Source organism: Lathyrus oleraceus, chromosome 4 (genome assembly GCF_024323335.1).
Source record: "Lathyrus oleraceus cultivar Zhongwan6 chromosome 4, CAAS_Psat_ZW6_1.0, whole genome shotgun sequence".
NCBI classification, from domain to species: Eukaryota; Viridiplantae; Streptophyta; class Magnoliopsida; order Fabales; family Fabaceae; genus Lathyrus; species Lathyrus oleraceus.
Genome location: NC_066582.1, coordinates 132,117,029 through 132,135,410, shown reverse-complemented (window position 1 = coordinate 132,135,410; position 18,382 = coordinate 132,117,029). Strand labels below are relative to the sequence as shown.

The 18,382-nt window shown below is 42.2% G+C and overlaps 1 non-coding gene across 1 annotated transcript; it reads left to right on the top strand.

Annotated features, from left to right (window-relative positions):
• The first annotated feature begins 775 nt into the window (after nt 1-775).
• LOC127077570 (small nucleolar RNA R71) lies at nt 776-882 on the top strand. Its single transcript, XR_007787365.1, has one exon. It is a non-coding gene; the product is annotated as a small nucleolar RNA R71 (small nucleolar RNA).
• The last annotated feature ends 17,500 nt before the right edge of the window (nt 883-18,382 follow it).

Below are 18,382 nucleotides of genomic sequence, written 5' to 3'. Positions count from 1 at the left end.
AGGTTGTCCAGGGAACTGTCCTCCAGGGGTAGTCTGTGGGGCTTGGTTTAACGCTACCTGAGAGATCTGGGTTTCAAGCATCTTATTATGAGTAATGATTTGATCAACCTTGGTTCCTAACTGGGTAATTAGTTCGTTAACATGGACGCTTTGGTTCATGAACTCTTTGTTTTTCTGTTTTTGAGCAACGATGAAATCTTTTACAATTTCTTCAAAGCTCGGGTTTGGCGGTACAGGTTGCATAGGTTGATTTGTTCTAGGGGCTTGGTAACCTTGTTGTCTCGGAGGTGCGGTATTTTGAATAGGGTTATTATTTTTGTAGGAGAAGTTTGGGTGATTCCTCCATCCAGGGTTATATGTGTTAGAAAATGGGTTCCCTTGGGTATAGTTCACCTGCTCAGTGTTGGTTTCATTTAACAGATTGCATTCGGCGGATTGGTGTCCTTGCGTTCCACATATCTCACAATTCGGCGAAACTGCGGCTACAGTATTCGGAGTTGTACACATATGTTCGACTCTAAGGGCCAACGCGTCCATTTTAGCCTGCATCATGTCTATAGAGCTTAGCTCATGTATTCCTCCTTGGGCTTCCTTCTTTTCCACTGTCGCTCGTTCTACTCCCCATGATTGATGGTTTTGGGCCATATCCTCGATAAGGGCACTAGCTTCAGGGTAAGGTTTATTCATCAGTGCGCCACCAGCGGCAGCGTCGATGGTCATCTTAGTGTTATAATGAAGTCCATTATAGAAGGTTTGGATGATTAGCCAATTCTCTAAGCCATGGTGTGGGCATGCTCTTAATAGTTCTTTATATCTCTCCCAGGCTTCGAACAACGACTCTCCTTGGAGTTGGGTAAATCTAGTTATAAGGTTTCGAAGAAGAGCGGTCTTACTTGGGGGAAAATATCTAGCAAGAAAAACTTTCCTAAGGTCATCCCAAGTTGTTATTGAATTGGGTGGAAGGGAATCTAACCATGATAGAGCTTTATCTCTGAGGGAAAAGGGAAATAATCTTAAGCGTATCGCCTCAGGAGAAGCTCCATTGGTTTTAAAGGTGTCTGCTAACTGAAGAAAGTTTTTTAAATGTTGGTTTGGGTTATCAGTAGCGAGACCTGAGAATTGTCTCTGTTGCACTAATTGCAGCAGGGATGGTTTAAGTTCAAAATTATTGGCTGGGATAACGGGGTTTACTATACTGGAACTAGGTTCCTCGTTTGATGGTTGGGCGAAGTCCTTAAGAGGTCTTCGGTTTTGTTCTTCGGCCATAGCTATCCTATTCCTATGGAAAAATAAACGTGCGCGAGCGTAACGTTCAGGTTCAGCTAGAGGGTCTACTAAACTTCCGGCACTGCGAGTCTTTCGCATTGACCGGTGGGTAACAACCTTAGTCTAAACGGTATAACTACAGGGTAATGAAATTTGACGAAATTGATCCCCGGCAACGGCGCCAAAAACTTGATGCGTGTTTTTCGCAAGTGTACGAATCACGTCAAAGTAATATAAAAGATTATCGAATCCACAGAGACCAAGTGTCAATCTATCAAACCTGTTGTTATGGTGTGTATCTAAGGCAACTATTTTTAAGGGTTTTAATAAGGGTGCAATGGTAAATAAAATTATAATTTTAAATAATAAATAAAGACAGGCTCGAATGTAATTCACGCAATCAATGATAATCCAGTACTTGTTAGTGGAACTACTTATGGGCAATGTTTTCTCCTTTGAAAAGAACTAATTTAACAGGAACTGTCGCTTTCGCGTATTCAGAACCGAGTTGTACTCTCTAATCAACCCTCCTATTGTCACGGATAAAAAGGTGCGTACTGCGTTAGAGTAGTAAACCTATTTTTAAGAAATATAGTATCTTAACTAAGTTGAAAAGTATTTTAACCTGGACTTCTTAGCAAAAAGAGGTTCTTACGAACCAGAGTTTAAACTTCCTAACGCGTCCGAAAATCGTTTTAAAATCTCTTTTCTTTTTAATCTAAAATCTCCTAATAAACTAGACAAAGCGCTTTGGCTGTTTTTGAAATAGTTAAAAACAATTACTTGAATTGAAAGATAAAATAGCCCTTAGGTGTTTCCACGAACAATTATACTGATTACTGGTTTAATTACGGTCCTCACATTCTAACCTTTATAGAATTAGTTAGACATGATAAAGTAAATATTCTTTTTATAGTTTTTCATAAAAGTAATTTAAAGCGAGTGCGGATAATAAACAAAGTAAAGTGCGAGTGCAGGAAATAAACAACGTAAATGTGCGAGTGCAGGAAATAAACAACGTAAATGTGCGAGTGCAGGAAATAAATAAAAGTAAAATACGAACTTGAATTAAAATGGCGGCAGGATTAACTTCCTCCAGAGTGCTCCAAAAACTCGAACCACAGACAGATTACAGACTCGATCACTCGATTGCAGAGGCACCCCGATGTGGAATGGCAACTGCTTTATAACTGATATATGCCTAGAGAATTCTAATTCTGGATGAAGAAAAACGAAAATCTAAGGTCCTATTTATAGTAAAAACTGAAAGCATGAAATGACAGGGACGCCCCTCCACTAAAAAGTGGAGGTTACTGATTTTGGCCTTGTGGCGCCCGCCACAGGCCTATGGCGCCCGCCATGGTCCCTACAGGGGATGATGGAGTGGGGATCGTGGGTCTTGACGGTTGAGGAGTGGTCTTGAGACGTGGCCACGTCATGGCTAACCCCATGGCGCCCGCCACGGTGGGTGCCGTAAGTGCAAAACGCTGAATTTCTAGGTTTTCGCCCGTTTTCACTCCTTTTTCGCTCCTTTTCCCGATTCAAGCTCCGATTATTATAAAAACCTGAAAACATAAGAAAACAAAGAAATAACAAAGCAAAACAACAATAAAAGCTAAGAATGCACGCGAAATCGGAGTCAGAAATACGGTGAATTTTAGTGTGATCAACCACCTAACACAAACCACAAAAAAAACCTTGGTTCTCATTCACTTAAAAGTCACATCCTTGTACTTTACAAAACCTGTTCCAAAGAACTTCTAAAGAACTCAAGGATCCCTTTGTTGTTCTATCATCTGGCCCTCATTTGGAGGTTACTTGCAGCACTATTCATCAACTGGGAGTTCATTTGCCAACACTGTTTTAAAGAAGCATACAAGCATGGCAGATGGAACTTCAATCAAAACCAAGCATCCATGAGCCAAGTTCTTTGTGCCACTCAACTATAGGGAGCTTCATGTTCATCTGTTTCACCATTAAGTCACCAAATACTAGCTGAATCTCTACTGCCCTTCAGGTTTGGTAAAAACTCGACCTCCCTATTTTGTTAAATTGTGATATGCTTCATAAAGATCTTTCAATGCTGAGTTTAGTGATGCTTTCACTTTTTTGAATGGCTGCTTATTCATGAAGATATGATGAGATAAAGTTTGATGCTTGAAAATGTTTCCATTGATTTCTTGTTGTGTAACTCGAATTAATGAAAACCAATGTTAGGGTGTTGTTGTATGTTGTTTGATGAACACAATGGTATGCTCAATTGAGATTTCTAGGCACTTTTTGAAAATCATGATTTGGGGATGGTGGTGAACAGTAAAACCCTAATCCCAATTTGCCCAGATTTTCCCCATTTTCGTGTGCATGGCCTCTTTCAGCATTAGCCAATGAAAACATTTCCTCACAATGGCCAAAACGACCGTGTTTTGATTAGTGGGCCAAAATATTACCAAAATGCCATTTTCTCAATATTAATTCAATTAATTTCTTCACTTTGATTACCAATCTTGCAAAAATCATAACTTGCTCATTTTTGATCCAAATTCAATGGGATTTTTTGTGTTGTGTTCATCATGATCTCTACTTTTTTATCAGATTTTTTCCAGAATTTTTGGATGGTTGGTTTTTAAATGTTGCTAGGGTTTGTGACATGTGACCAAATTTTGTACACTTTGCCAAATCAATTGTGAAATGATGAGAATGTACCCAATGGCTCCCAAATTTTTTGTGCTTAAACTAGACACATTCATGGCGATTTTGGTGTAGAGTTTGTGAATTTATCATTTGTGGTTTGTGAGTTATGATTTTTTGAATTAGGGTGTGACAATTTGTGTCACACCATTGATGTCCAACTTCATGATTTTCATTACCATGCTTCCTTACATCCAAATGACCCCAAATTTTGCATGAACCTACTCTTGTATGTCTAGTTTACATGTGAATTTTCTTGGAATTATTCGTGGCATTTCCTAATTGTTTGAGATTTTCTCCCCTGCCTAGTCAATTGTTGACCTTGTGTGACACTTGTTCCCATTTCATTTGTGAAATTCTCATACTTTATTAGATGGACATGAAATTTGACATGTGATAACTAGACATCCTCATCTTTGCCATGGTTTTGATCCCATTCATTTATCATACACCATTCTTGACTTATGATTTTTCTAAGTTGATGCATGTTTGGTTGACTTCTTTGAGCATGTTCAAAATTGCTTTGACTTTCTGATTTTCATTGACTGCCTTCCACTTGTCCAGATGGGATGAAATTTGACATGCTTACCATGCTATGTGTTAGGTTTGACCATGATTTATTTGGTGATTTTTGGAAATGTTTGAGTTGACTTTTGAGTTAAGTCTTGCTGTTGACTTCTATGAGCTTCTGTTTGCCATGTTTTGACCTAAATGGTTCATGAAATGATGATAGTGATTGATATGAATGTGAACCCAATTGGTTTTGTTTCCTAATTGTTTGAACATGATTTTGGATACTTACCCCTTGCTGTTTGGACTTTCTCATTCATTTTTGACCCTAGGCTTGTCCTAGTGGTCCTGTTACTCACCTTTGAGCTTGTGTTTTCAGGTTGACCATCAAATGGCCATTAAGACCAATTCTTTTGATTGAGCTTACTCAAGTATCATTGTCTAACCTCTTTGTTTTGTAGGTGGCTTGGCTCACATGCCTTAAGCCTTGTGCCTTGCACATCCATGTGCCTCTAATTGACTGTTGGCCTCTGTTTCCTTTCACTTTGTTTGAAGTTGTATACTAACATCTGCTTGATTGTTTCAGGTGCTTTAGTTGCTTAGTTCCTTGTGAACTTTTTGCTTTGCTTTGCTTGTATAAGCAATTTGCATTGAGGTATGTCTCTTCTACTTCATGTAGTCTGGAAGACCTGGCCTGTTACTTGGCCAGGCAACTGTCTGAAGTCCTCCTTAAGAGGCAATGTTTGTGACTGTTTACTTTTGTCCTTGCATAGAGTCAAAGACCTCCTAAGTGAAGAGGCAATTGGTGGAAGGTAGGGATATGCAATCTATCCCCCACTATTCAGTGTGTCATCTGCTTTGCTCACACCACTGTGTTGATGCATTTCAGATACAAACCCAAGATCTTGTACAATTGTACAGTTGAGTCAGTTTTAAATGTGTAGAAGGGTTCCCACTTTCTGAACCCACACATTCTTGTCTTGAGCTCTCCCAGGCCAGGGATAAGAGCTGTGAAGTCTTATCTTCACTCACCTTTCATCTGCTTCACCTTAGCCCCTCAATGGCAAGGTTAAGAGCAACACTCACCCTATTCCAGAGGTTTGTTTGTTGAGGTTGATATGACCCCTTGACTAAAACCTAACCCTTGTTTGAGCCACTTGTTTGTGTATAGCGTGTGCTATCTGTGCTTGTAGGATTGTTTGACTTGCTTCCTGTGCAAGATAGGATTGTTTGACTTGCTTCCTGTGCAAGATAGGTTTGTTTGACTTGCTTCCTGTGCAAGTTAGGATTAGTTTAGACTTGCTTCCTGTGCAAGTTAGGTTTTGCTTGGCTTGCTTCCTGTGCAAGTTAAGTGTGTGTGGCTTGCTTCCTGTGTGAGCCATGCTTAGGATAGGTTGGCCCTTGTGCCATTTAGCTAGAAACCTTAACTTAGGGATGATTTGCATGATAACATCTAGGCTCGAGTCGTAGTCTCCCTAGTTGTGTCTCCCTCTGTTATCTGGTTAGGCTAGGTCCTTTGTCCCTGCGTAGGGGAACTACATCGCCCTGATCTTCACACCAGATGAAGTATGTAGGCAGGAGATTGAGCTGATCTCTCCGGGCGCCTTTTCTTTCTTTTGTGTGTGTTGTCTGACCTTTGCTAGGCTCGAGTCTGTGACTCCTTAGCATTTGCTGTCTGTCTGCCTGTGTCTTTGTTTTGCCTTGTTGTGTGCTTGGAAGCTGATGTAAGTCCATCGAGTGGCAGTTAGGTTCCAGTGTGCGTGTGTTTGGTTCGGATGCTGATGTAAGCCCAGTGATTGGCATTCAGGCTCCATGTTTGCCTTCTTGTGTGTTTTGGTTCGGATGCTGATGTAAGTCCAGTGATTGGCATTCAGGCTCCCCATTTGCCTGTGTTTGTGTTTGTTTGTGTGCGTGTCAGCCGAGCTACGAATGCTCTGATTCTTCTCTCGTCCGAGAAGATACGTATGCATAGGATGCGATATCCTAGCGAGCATGTGTCGTTTCCCCAGTCCGAACTACTTCGACTCTGATGTCTATGCCTGATAGACTAAGTAGGCCCAGGATGCGACATCCTGCCGAGTTCAGTTTCAGTCAGTCTCTTGCGTTTCTTTCAGCCAGTGTGTGTGAGTATTTGAGCAGTGTTTAGCAACCAATATTCCTTCCTTTTGTGCGTGGATCCCGTAGAGTACTACGGATGCGTAGGGGTGCTAATACCTTCCCTTCGCATAACCGACTCCCGAACCCATTCTTTTTGGTCGCGAGACCATGTTCTTTCCAGGTTTACTCTGAGCGTTTCCTTTCCCTCTTTTGGGATAAATAACGCACGGTGGCGGCTCTGTTGTTGTGTCTTGTTCCCCGCCGGTTTTTCGCGCGATGCGACACTAATACCTTCCCTTCGCATAACCGACTCCCGATCCCATCTCTCTTTGGTCGCGAGACCATGTCTTTTCCAGGTTTACTTCGAGCGTTTCCTTTCCCTCCTTTGGGATAAATAACGCACGGTGGCGGCTCTGTTTGTTTTGTTTTAGCCCGCCGGTTGTTTTTCGCAGATGCGACAGCTGGCGACTCTGCTGGGGATAACAGAAGTTGACCTCCTGCTGGTCCATCTTCCCTAAGCGAGTCTCTCCTAGCGTTCTCTAGGATAGTTTAGGTTGCTTGTGTTGCTCTATTTATTGCATTTATGATTATTATGTTGTATATATATTTGCATAAATATTTGCATGCATCATACTATCATGTTGCTGTCCTGTACAGGTTGGTTCCTCTGTTTGGGGTGGGTGTTCTGAGTGGGGCTAAAACCCAGGCCCGAGTATACACCTAGGATTAGCGTGGTCTCATGTTGCCTCGCATGTTAGGTCAACATGTTTTGGGCGACGTGACATACCACAAGCCGGACGAGGTTTATTTGAGAGTGCTCTTCCTTTGTGGAGTATCCACTCTGGTTGAGTTACCTCATCTGAGCTATTGACTTCGGTGACCGTTCTTTCCCGGATCTTTGGTTTAGACGATCTTAAGAGAGCTGCAACGGCACACCCGAAAGGGCAAACCCGTTGAGTATCTTTGCCCGATTGTCGAGACCATTATCCGCCTTAGGATGACCTGATTAGAATTCACCTGTGAGGGGAGGGTTGATTCTTACAGATGCATGTTCTGATGGTGACTTTGATGGTGACTAATGGTTCAGCGGTTGATCAGAGTCCTATTTATAAGTTGGATTTATGGTTTTATTTCCGAGACGCCGGAGTTCTGTCCGCGGTATTTATCAGTGGGGATCCGTTTATTTCAGGATTCCCTGGGCTGGTTCAGAGGATCTCTGGTGATGATGGTGATGTATCTTCCGTTCCGTTTATTTCGGAACCCCAAGTCAGATTTGTGGTTGCTCAGTACCTCAGATGGTTGAGATCAATTCAGAGGCCGTAACTCAGTGCAGTAAATGTTCAGATGACTTGGAGGATGGCACAGTGCATTGCATTCACGCATCATCATCATTCACATTTTGCATTCATCGGCATCTAACTCATGTCTATCCATACTCAGGGTACATTCTCGATTGAGATTCTGGTTGAGAGACATCCTGATGTCAGAATGCTATTGTCAAATTTTTTATCTGTCTCGATGAAGCCAGAACCGAAGGAAAGAGTGTTCCTCATGCGGATAGACATTGCATTCATGTGTGAGTCATAATAACCTGTCTTCTATTTTGCAGGTGTCAGTTTCTAACATGTTTGGGTTTACTCAGGAATCATTGCTCGCGCACGCCGAATCATTCCCTTACACACAACCCGTCCGCACAGATACTTTACCAGACACAACACACCCATATTGATGGATACTTCCAACACAGACATTCTCGAGCTGAAAGAGAAGATGAATGAGCTGATCAACATCATGCAAGGGTTTGCAGTCGGGCAGAAGGCACTTGCTGATAAAGTGGAGAAGCTCGAGCGGGCTTCGGCTGTCAACAGTGGTAACAACCTTGAGGGGGTCTCCAACAGTGGTCTTGGTGGTTCTAGGGATGGTGGTGATCCCAGGAGGAAGGCTGCTGATGATGTGGTAATCAATAATGCTGGAGGCTTTGGTTTCGCTGCAGGTGGTGTACCCGATCCTATGGGCAATAATCTGAAGGATGATCAGTTCCCTCCTTTCCTAGAAGCCCTGGAAGATAAAGAGGCGGATCAGTTCTCCATGCTTAATGAACCATTTGGTCAATACGGTGTCCAACCGCCAAACAAGGAAATTCAGGTGCTGGTAGAAAAGATCAGGGCTCTGGAAAGCCATGCTACTCCGGGGGTTGTCAATATGTCGAACATGGGGCTGGTAGAGGGGATTGTGATCCCACAAAAGTTCAAAGCGCCTGCATTTGATAAATATAATGGGAGTTCTTGCCCGGAAACTCATCTCCAGGCCTTTGTCCGGAAAATTTCTGCCTATACATCAGATCAGAAGCTCTGGATGTACTTCTTCCAAGATAGTCTGTATGGAGGATCCTTGGAGTGGTACACCAAGCTGAAGTCTTCTGACATTAAGAGCTGGCAAGATCTTGAAGATGCATTCTTTAAACAGTACCAATTCAATGCGGACATGGCTCCTAGCCGTATCCAGCTGCAGGGTATGTCTCAGAAGCCGAATGAGGGGTTTAAAGAATATGCCCAAAGATGGAGGGAGTTGGCTGCCAGAGTTCAACCTCCACTGGTGGATCGGGAGATGTCTGATCTGTTCATGGGTACCCTGCAGGGGGTTTTTGCTGAAAGGATGGTGGGTTGTCCCGTCACTGGCTTTGCAGACATTGTGGTGGCAGGGGAGAGAATTGAAAGTTGGCTGAGAATGGGGAAAATACAGGGAAATGCTCCGTCATCTGGAGTAAAGAAGCCATTTGGGAATGGTCAGCGCAAAAATGAGGGTGAATCGAGTGCTGTGTATGCCCAGAGAGGACACGGTAGGGATCGTTACTACCAGCACACTGCTGCGGTAACCACCCATGCTGGTAATCAGTCAGTACGACAACCACATCAGCTACCTCAACAGAGAGCACAGAGAGCCGGGTACCAAGTGAGGGGAAAAGGGATTGATCGTCAGTTCGATAAGCCGCCCGTGACATATGCTATTCTGTTTAAAAAGTTGATGGATCTTGGGTTGGTTCAGCCAAGGACGATGGTTTCGTTAAGATCAGATCAGAGGCCTCCTAACTATGATGAGAACGCCGAGTGTGAATTCCATTCTGGAACATCAGGGCATAACATTGAGGGCTGTAGAGCTTTTAAGCATGTTGTCCAGGACCTGGTAGATTCCAAGGCCATCAATTTTGCACCATCTCCGAATGTTAATGCTAATCCCATGTCGGCGCATGGTCAGGTGATGGTGGGTGCAATTGCTGAAGATTCAGATCGCGTCTGTGCGGTGGATGAAGAGACTGACAGTGACTGCGAGTTTGATGGTTGGATAAAACCGTGCGTACCAGGGATGGAGATCCAGAACTGGAAGGCCTGAAAAGATCATCACTGTCACTCATCCTGAAGAGTAATATTTTTGTTTTTTAATTCTGTTTGCATGAAAGCCATGCGTTTTGCCCGAAACGTAATGGTCCATTGTAAGGGCCACCTCATATGTTTCATTTTGCAACATTTTGCATCATTAATAAATGGATGTTTTTCACATTAAAAGCGGTGTTCCCTGTTTTTCATTTATTTTTACAGTTTAAAAATAAATAAAAATGGCAATGTTTGTTTTCATTTTTTCCACTTTTTGATTTGTCTCGTTCCGACTTTAAAACAATAATCCTCCGGATCTCGTTGATAACAATTCGGTTACACCTCTATATGACTTTGACAATCCGATCTATCATGCCGAAGAAGAAGGCGAAAAAGATTGTGATCTGCTGGAAGATTAACCAGGTTGTTGAAACAAGAGGAGAAGGTGATTCAACCGCACGAGGAGCGAGTTGGGATTGTTAATCCAGGCACCGCCGAGGTCGGAGAGGAAGTGAAAGTTGGTTCCGCCTGGAGGCGAGTGTCAAGAGCGATGGCGATGCCAATCGGTCTCAAGAACGCCAATGCTACTTATCAGAGAGCCATGGTGACTTTGTTTCATGATATGATTCATCATGAAATCGAATGCTATGTTAATGACATGATAGCAAAGTCCCAAACAGAAGAGGGGCATCTGGTAGGTCTGGTCAAGCTGAGTGGACCAGTTGAGATAATTCAGACTGAGGTTGAATCCGAATGAGTGCACTATCAGAGTGCGGTCCGATAAATTGTTGGGGCTTATTGTAAGCGAAGGAGGAATCGAGGTTGATCCTGCTAAAAAAAAAGGAAAAAAAAGAAAGAAGGAAAAAGAAATACAAGAAATGCCTGAATCGGGAACAGAGAAAGAGGTTCGTGGTTTCTCAGGTAGATTGAACTGCATTTCACGGTTCATATCTCACCTAACAGCCACGTGTGAACCCATATTCAAGATGTTGAAAAGAAAAGATCAAACGGTCAGGTGAAATAATGATTACCAGGGGGCATTGAGAAATAAAAGAATAAGTTGCAGGAACCTCCGATTCTGATGCCTATGGAGGCACGACCGCTAATTCAGTACTTGACAGTCCTCGGGGAGTCTATGAGGTGTGTACTGGGGCAGCATGACGAGTCTGGTCGAAAAGAGCATGCAATTTACCTTAGCAAAGAGTTTACCGACTATGAAACAATACATTCACTGCTCGAGAAAAACTTGATGTACTTTGGTATAGGCTGCTCGCCGACTAAGACAGTGTATGCTGGTTCATACCACTTTGTGGATTTCCAAGATGGATCGGATCAAGTGCATGTTTGAAAAACCAGCATTGACCGGACGGGTTGCGAGATGGCAAATGATTTTTGACTGATGTGATATTCAGTACACCCCTCAGAAAGCAATCAAGGGGAGTGTATTGTCTGATTACCTCGCCCAGTAACCCATTGAGGATTATCAACTAAGGAAGTTTGAGTTCCCTGATGAGGACATCTCGAGGTGCTCAAATCGAAAGATTCTGAGGAACCGATCCCAGAGGAGGGGCCTGACCCTGAATCCGAACGGATTCTGATGTCTGATGGGGCCATTAACATGAATGGAAGTGGAGTTGGTGCTGTTTTGGTTACGCCAAAGGGATCCCACGTTCCTTTTGTTGCCCGGATAACATTTGAATGCACCAGCAAGGGTGGCTGAGTACGAAGCTTGTATCCTGGGTATCGAACCTCGATGCGTACTTCTACTAGGGCAACGCCTTTCTCTTTGGTATATGGAATGGAAGCCGTGTTACCGGTTGAGGTTCAAATTCCCTCTTTGAGAGTCCTGATGGACGTAAAGTTGCAAGAGGCTGAATGGGTAAGGGCCCGGTATGAAGAGTTAAGCCTGATTGAGGAAAAGAGGTTGGCGGCCATCTGTCATGGACAGTTATACCAGCAGCGAATGAAGCGTGCTTTTGACCGAAAGGTGCGACCTCGGGTATATCATGAGGGAGATCTGGTGTTGAAAAGGATCCTTCCTCCTCAGAACGATCGTAGGGGCAAGTGGACACACAGTTATGGATCCCATTCGTGGTCAAGAAGGTTTTCTCTGACAGAGCCTTATTGTTGACGACCATGGATGGCGAGGATTTTCCATCCCCTGTGAATGCGGACGCAGTTAAAAAATATTTCGTATAAAGAGACCCGCTGGACGAAAAGAATAAAAACAGTCCAGGCAAAAATGGGCATCCCGGCGAACCAAGAAAAAAAATGAAAGGTTCGGGCAAAAATTAGGGATAAAAAGAAAGAAAATTGTATACCCGGCAAGTCGAAAACCTGAAAAGGCGACTTGGGCAAAAAAGGGTATCCCGGTGGACTGAAAACCTGAAAGGGCGGTCCAGGCAAAAGAGGGATTGAAACGAACAACTGCGTCTGGCATGATCGTTTGCGCTTTGGTTAAGGCACATGGACAATCCCCGGTAGGGATCAGTCAGAAACGTTTTATTCAGAAGGCAGAAAGCAAGGAGAGTCTGAGGACATATAGGGTGTAATCAAGTTGGGACTCGATGAGATCGCGGTTTAACATTGCCATTAGGATAGATTTTTCCTTTTGTGCGCAATTACCTCTTTTCAGGAATTGCTTCCTTTGTATTGCTCCGTCATGAGCCACACTTTTCCAATCAATAAAATGCATATTCAGTCAAATAATTTTGTTTTTGTTTTCATTACCGCTTTGATGCAAAAACATCCAATTGTTTGTGATAAAGAATCTTTGCATTTTAAGACATACAGGTACCTTCCTATGCATGTTTATAAGATTGAAAATTTGAAATCTTATTCGGAAGGTTGAGTGACCCGAGTGTTGAAATCTTGACACGCCTGGGGCACGTTTTTATCTAACGATCTCTTTTGCAGGTGCTGTTAGGTATTTTCACTCACTTGCAGGTTGTGATGTGGAAGCTTTTGACAAAAGATCCCCGTAGAGTCCAATCAGGGACGATTGAATTGAAGAATGGTGGAAAGACGGCGAAGGACGTACGACGATCCTTGAGAATTAATCAAGAAGACTCTTCAAAGTCTGAGATTGAAAAGTCTGTATAAATCTAAGGAGTTCGCTCTCCGTGGAGTACGGAGTAGTCGGGAATACAAGGTGATGAATCAGAAAAGTCCAGGCGAGTCTGGGAGTTCTCAAAATTGGAAAGCTGACATTGGATTTAGACGGTGAATTCCGTGGTTCGACGAGTCGACGGGTGTTCAGTACCAGACTTTCCTGGTTTCCCCAAGCAGAGTTGGTATTGTTACCTCCTCAGCAGATTCAAGGTCTATGATTTCCCTAGCAGGGTCGGGATGGTTATCTCCCCAGCAGGTTTTAGACCGGTATTTCCTCAGCGTCCAGGCCTGAAGGTTGTTATTCCCCAGCGGAGGTATCTGTCAGTAGTGGTCTTTCCAAGCAGAGTTGAGATTGTATCCCCAACAATGTCCCCACAGAATGCGTTGGTGGTTCTTTCCCCAGCGAAGTCCCCAAGCGGGTTGGATGCAGAGGAGGTTATTCCTGGTAAGGGTGACCTATTTCCCAGCAGCAGTGCTATTCCCCAGCAGGGTGGAGATCGGAGTGTTGGCGAGTTCCTTAGCAGAGTGTCTCGAGCTCCCCAGAAGAGTCCCTTGAGGGGGATACTTTTTTATGCATTCATCATGTAGATAAGCATAGCATATTGCATAATAAATCGCGTAACATTTCCATGATTATGGAGCATTACACTGAAAAAGTCATGCATCATCAGCTAGTCTCAAGCCGTGGTTACCGTTTGAGATTTGGTTTCGCCAGTGGGTGAAGATGCTACTCAAGCCGTGGTTACCGTTTGAGAAGTGGTTTCGCTGGTTGGAAGATCAGCATCAGCATTACAAGCCTTAGTTACTCGAGCCGTGGTTACCGCTTGACATTTGATTTCACCGAATGGTGAAGATGATACTCCGAGGAGTTCAGCATCGTGACGTTGGGTCAACGGTATTCCCCGGTAGTGCGATATTGGAGGAAGATTTCTGTCGAGCGAGATGGAAGTTGGAGTGTGTTACTCTGAGGAGTTCAACATCGTGATTTTGGAGCAACAGTATTTCCCAGTTATTCCCCGGCAAGCGTCTGCCTAGTTTTGACATATGGAGATGTCATCCCTGCGATACCAGTAAGTGTCGTGTCGATCCCCGTAATGTCTGTTTTCTTTGGTGTCAGTAAACATCATTGTTCGATGTTAAGTAAATGTCGAGTTCCCTCCCAGTCATTGGTCAATGTCTGGTCGAGTTTTCTTTGGTGTCAAGTAAACATCATTGTTCGGTGTCAGTAAACGTCGCGTTCCCTCCCAGTCGTTGGTCAATGTCTGGTCGAGTTTTCTTTGGTGTCAAGTAAACATCATTGTTCGATGTCAGTAAACGTCGCGTTCCCTCCCAGTCGTTGGTCAATGTCTGGTCGAGTTTTCTTTGGTGTCAAGTAAACATCATTGTTCGATGTCAAGTAAACGTCGAGTTCCCTCCCAGTCATTGGTCAATGTCTGGTCGAGTTTTCTTTGGTGTCTAGTAAACATCATTGTTCGATGTCAAGTAAACGTCGAGTTCCCTCCCAGTCATTGGTCAATGTCTGGTCGAGTTTTCTTTGGTGTCGAGTAAACATCATTGTTCGATGTCAAGTAAACGTCGAGTTCCCTCCCAGTCATTGGTCAATGTCTGGTCGAGTTTTCTTTGGTGTCGAGTAAACATCATTGTTCGATGCCAAGTAAACGTCGAGTTCCCTCCCAATCATTGGTCAATGTCTGGTCGAGTTTTCTTTGGTGTCGAGTAAACATCATCGTTCGATGTCAAGTAAACGTTGAGTTCCCTCCCAGTCATTGGTCAATGTCTGGTCGAGTTTTCTTTGGTGTCAAGTAAACATCCTTGTTCGATGTCAGTCGACGTCGAGTTCCTTCCCAGTCATCAGTCAATGTCTGGTCGAGTGTCCTCTGATATGTCGCCATCGGAGTGGTGTTTTGGTGTTATTTCCGACGTTGCCAGCGGGATTATCACAAGAAATTGGAGAGCGAGGTTCAAATGGAGAAAAGGAAGTGTTGAGGCATTTTCTGGAGAACGGGGTCCAAATGGAGAAAGGGAGACACGGGGTGTTTTCTGGAGAGCAGGGTTCACAATGGCGATCGCGAGTTATCGTCAGGTGACTGGGGTTCAAAATGGAGAGAGGGGTTCATTATTTGGCAAATAAGATTACTATGAAGTTGTCGGGGTTCAACTGCGGTGATCCGGGATCATTCGCGCAAAAGAAAATATTTGTTCGGGGTTCAAGAAAACGAAAAAAGAGGAAATCATCAGAAAGTTTCGGGGTTCAAGAAAAGTAAAAAAAAAAGAGAGAGAGAAGTAAGAATAATCCCCAGCGGATAGGTGGTGTTCAGGCCATGGTTATCTCTGTGTTACCATTTATTTCGGTATACAGGTCAGTATTTCTGTTCGGTATTCAGGCCGACTTTTTCCGTACCAGACGGGTTCTTCTTTCAAGATTGCTTCTTTGCCGATTCTGACAGGCATTGTTAATTATTTCCCATCAGAGTGCAAATTGTTCGTCTGTTCTTGGTATTCAATCACTCTTCACCCTGATCATCTGAAAGCCGAGGCTATTCATATCGACAGGTTCACAGTGGATTGAATAGGGGCAGCTGTAACACCTCAAAATTTGCCCTCCTCTCTGGGGACTAGCTTAACATATTGCATTTCATTTTTTAGGACATTAGTCATTGCATCTTTGCATATCATATGGAAATAATGAGTGAGTCATCCTCCCAAGTCTTGTTCAGAAGATGGAGAGGTTAAAAGATTCAAGCCTGAGGGTCTCATGAATTGATCACTAATCATCTGAGGGTTTGTGCTTCCATTAGGGTTTCTTGGTTCCTCAAGGAGATTGGGAATTATCTTGGTTGAAAGGGTACATCACCATCATCATGGTCTTATCATCACCAAGAGGTTCATTGTGCCTGGTCATGTTCCTTGGGATTAGGGTTTTGACCTCTGGTCAACCCTAATCAGTTGTATTGTGCCTATCAGGGTTTTGCAAGGAGATGGGATCTTTATGGAGAGGGGGATCATTACATGGTTTTATTGAGCTTGTATAAGCTGGGGTTTCATTTTGGAGCCATTTCATCAGGAGATTGAGGCTCAAATTCATTTGTGCATGGCCAAGTCAACAGAAGTCAACAGAAGTCAACCACAAGTCAACTGTTGGATTTGGAGGTGGGAAGTGGTTAGAAATACTTCATTCATGTTCAAACAAGTCTCATTTGACATTTCAAACATCAACATGGAAGAAAATAAAGTCAGGACAAAACTTTCCAAAAATGGAAAGTGACTTGTAATTTGAAATTGCCAAAAATGGAAAGGTTTTCTCCTCAAGATTACATCATCAAAAATGCATCAAATGAAATTTTGTTAAACATGAAAGTTGTAGATCTTGTTCTCTCATTTCCAAAAAGTCCAAGATCATGAATTTCTCATGTATGGTTGAAGAGATATGGATTAATCTTGGTCAAATGAACATGGAACTTCAAAGGAGCATAACTTTCAAACCATAAGTCCAAATCATGTGGCTCTTTTTGAAACATTCTTGTTATGACCTCTAGTTTCCAAATTTGACATCACATTGCATGCATTCCATTCATATAAATATTTGAAAATTCAATTCATTTTGGAGGGAAAAAATCAAGTTCAAAAATAATGCATTGTTTTCACATTTTAACATTTCCATTGGTCTTAAAATAATATTTTGAGAGAAAATGAATGCAAAAACATGCACTATTCACATGCCATGCCATGCATAAGGTGAAAAAATAATTTTTGCAAAACACCTCCAAATTAACCATTTTTCATTAGCATTTGATTAGAGGTTAATTAATCATGATTAGTGAAGCATATAAATAGAAAAGCATAACAGAATTTTCACAATTCCGAATTCTAGATCTAGAATTCTCAAAGTCTCTCAAAATTCTCTCTCATTTTTTCTCCAAATTTCTTCACATTTCATGCACTTTTTCTTGATTAATTCATCATTATTAAGCATTGGAGAGCAAGATGCAAGCAAGAACCACTTGAATTCGTGCAGTTTGGAAGCATACATGAAGCTTGTTCATCAATGGTGAATTTCAAATTCTGTTGAATCAAGGCCAATTGAACATCAAGACCTCTTCCAATCACCTCCACAAGCTTGCTAGAGGAAGATCTAAGCATTACAAGGCCTGGAACACGTGAATCCAAGAATTGCACTTCAAGATGTCACTTTTTCGATCTCTTTAATTCATGAAATTGTTGATATGTTCTTGTAGATCTTTTAATGGTGATAATTCTGCACTTTGAATCAAGTGATTTGGTGTAATATTCATGAAGTTACATGTGTTTAAAGTTTTGATAATGAAACTTGAAACCTTCGATTCTTGCATATGGTGTTGTTTCGTGTTAAATTAATGGTGGATTATTGTTATGTGATGAAAGATCTACATGTACATGTGATTAATTTCAAAAACTGGAAAAAATGTTCATGATTGTTCTTGATGTGTACTGTTGTTGCGCGTGAAATTTGGAGAAGAAGGTGCAGGATTTTAGGCCACGGTTTCAAATTGTGCATGGCTGTATAATTCTTTGTGCTAGGGAATGTTAACATGTGTGCATTTTGGACATTGCTTTGATATATCAATTGTGAAATGCTCAATTCTTATCCAATGCTCATGAAAGTTTACATGGTGAAACTACACACCTTGCTGGACATTTTGGGGTTGAGTTTGCATTTTTATCAATTGCCATTGCTGAGTTATGATTTTTCTAAGTTAGGTGTGACAATTTGTGTCACACTTTGTGATGTCCAGTTTGATTGATGCATTTACCTTGGCAAATGAATTCCAATTGTTCTGATTTTTTGTATGGTGCTTGATATGCATGTTGTGAATGCTCATGATTTTTTGTGGAATTTTTGGATTCATTTCTGATTTGTTTGAGATTTTTCATTCTGGATGGTCATATGTGAGCTTTTGAAGTGTCTTGAACTTCATTCATTTGTGAAATTCTTGTGCTTTATCCTATGGATGTGAAATTTTGCACACTCTTTCTAGACATGTTAGAGGTTGTTTTGGATTTGGTTTGAGGTTTTTACTAATCATTTCTGATTTGATTGAGATTTTTCTTTCTGGACTGTCATTTGTGAACTTTTGGATTGTCATGAACTTCAATGATTTGTGAAATGCTTATGCTTTATCATATGGATGTGAAATTTTGCACATTGCTTTTAGACATATTGAAGTTTGTTTTGGCTTTGATTGGAGGTTTTTATCATGTTCCAATTCTGTTTTAGGCTTGTGCTAAGTTGATGTAGCATCTAGTGCCTCATTTGAGCTAATTGTGATTGCCTTGACTTGATGAATTTGATTACCATGCCC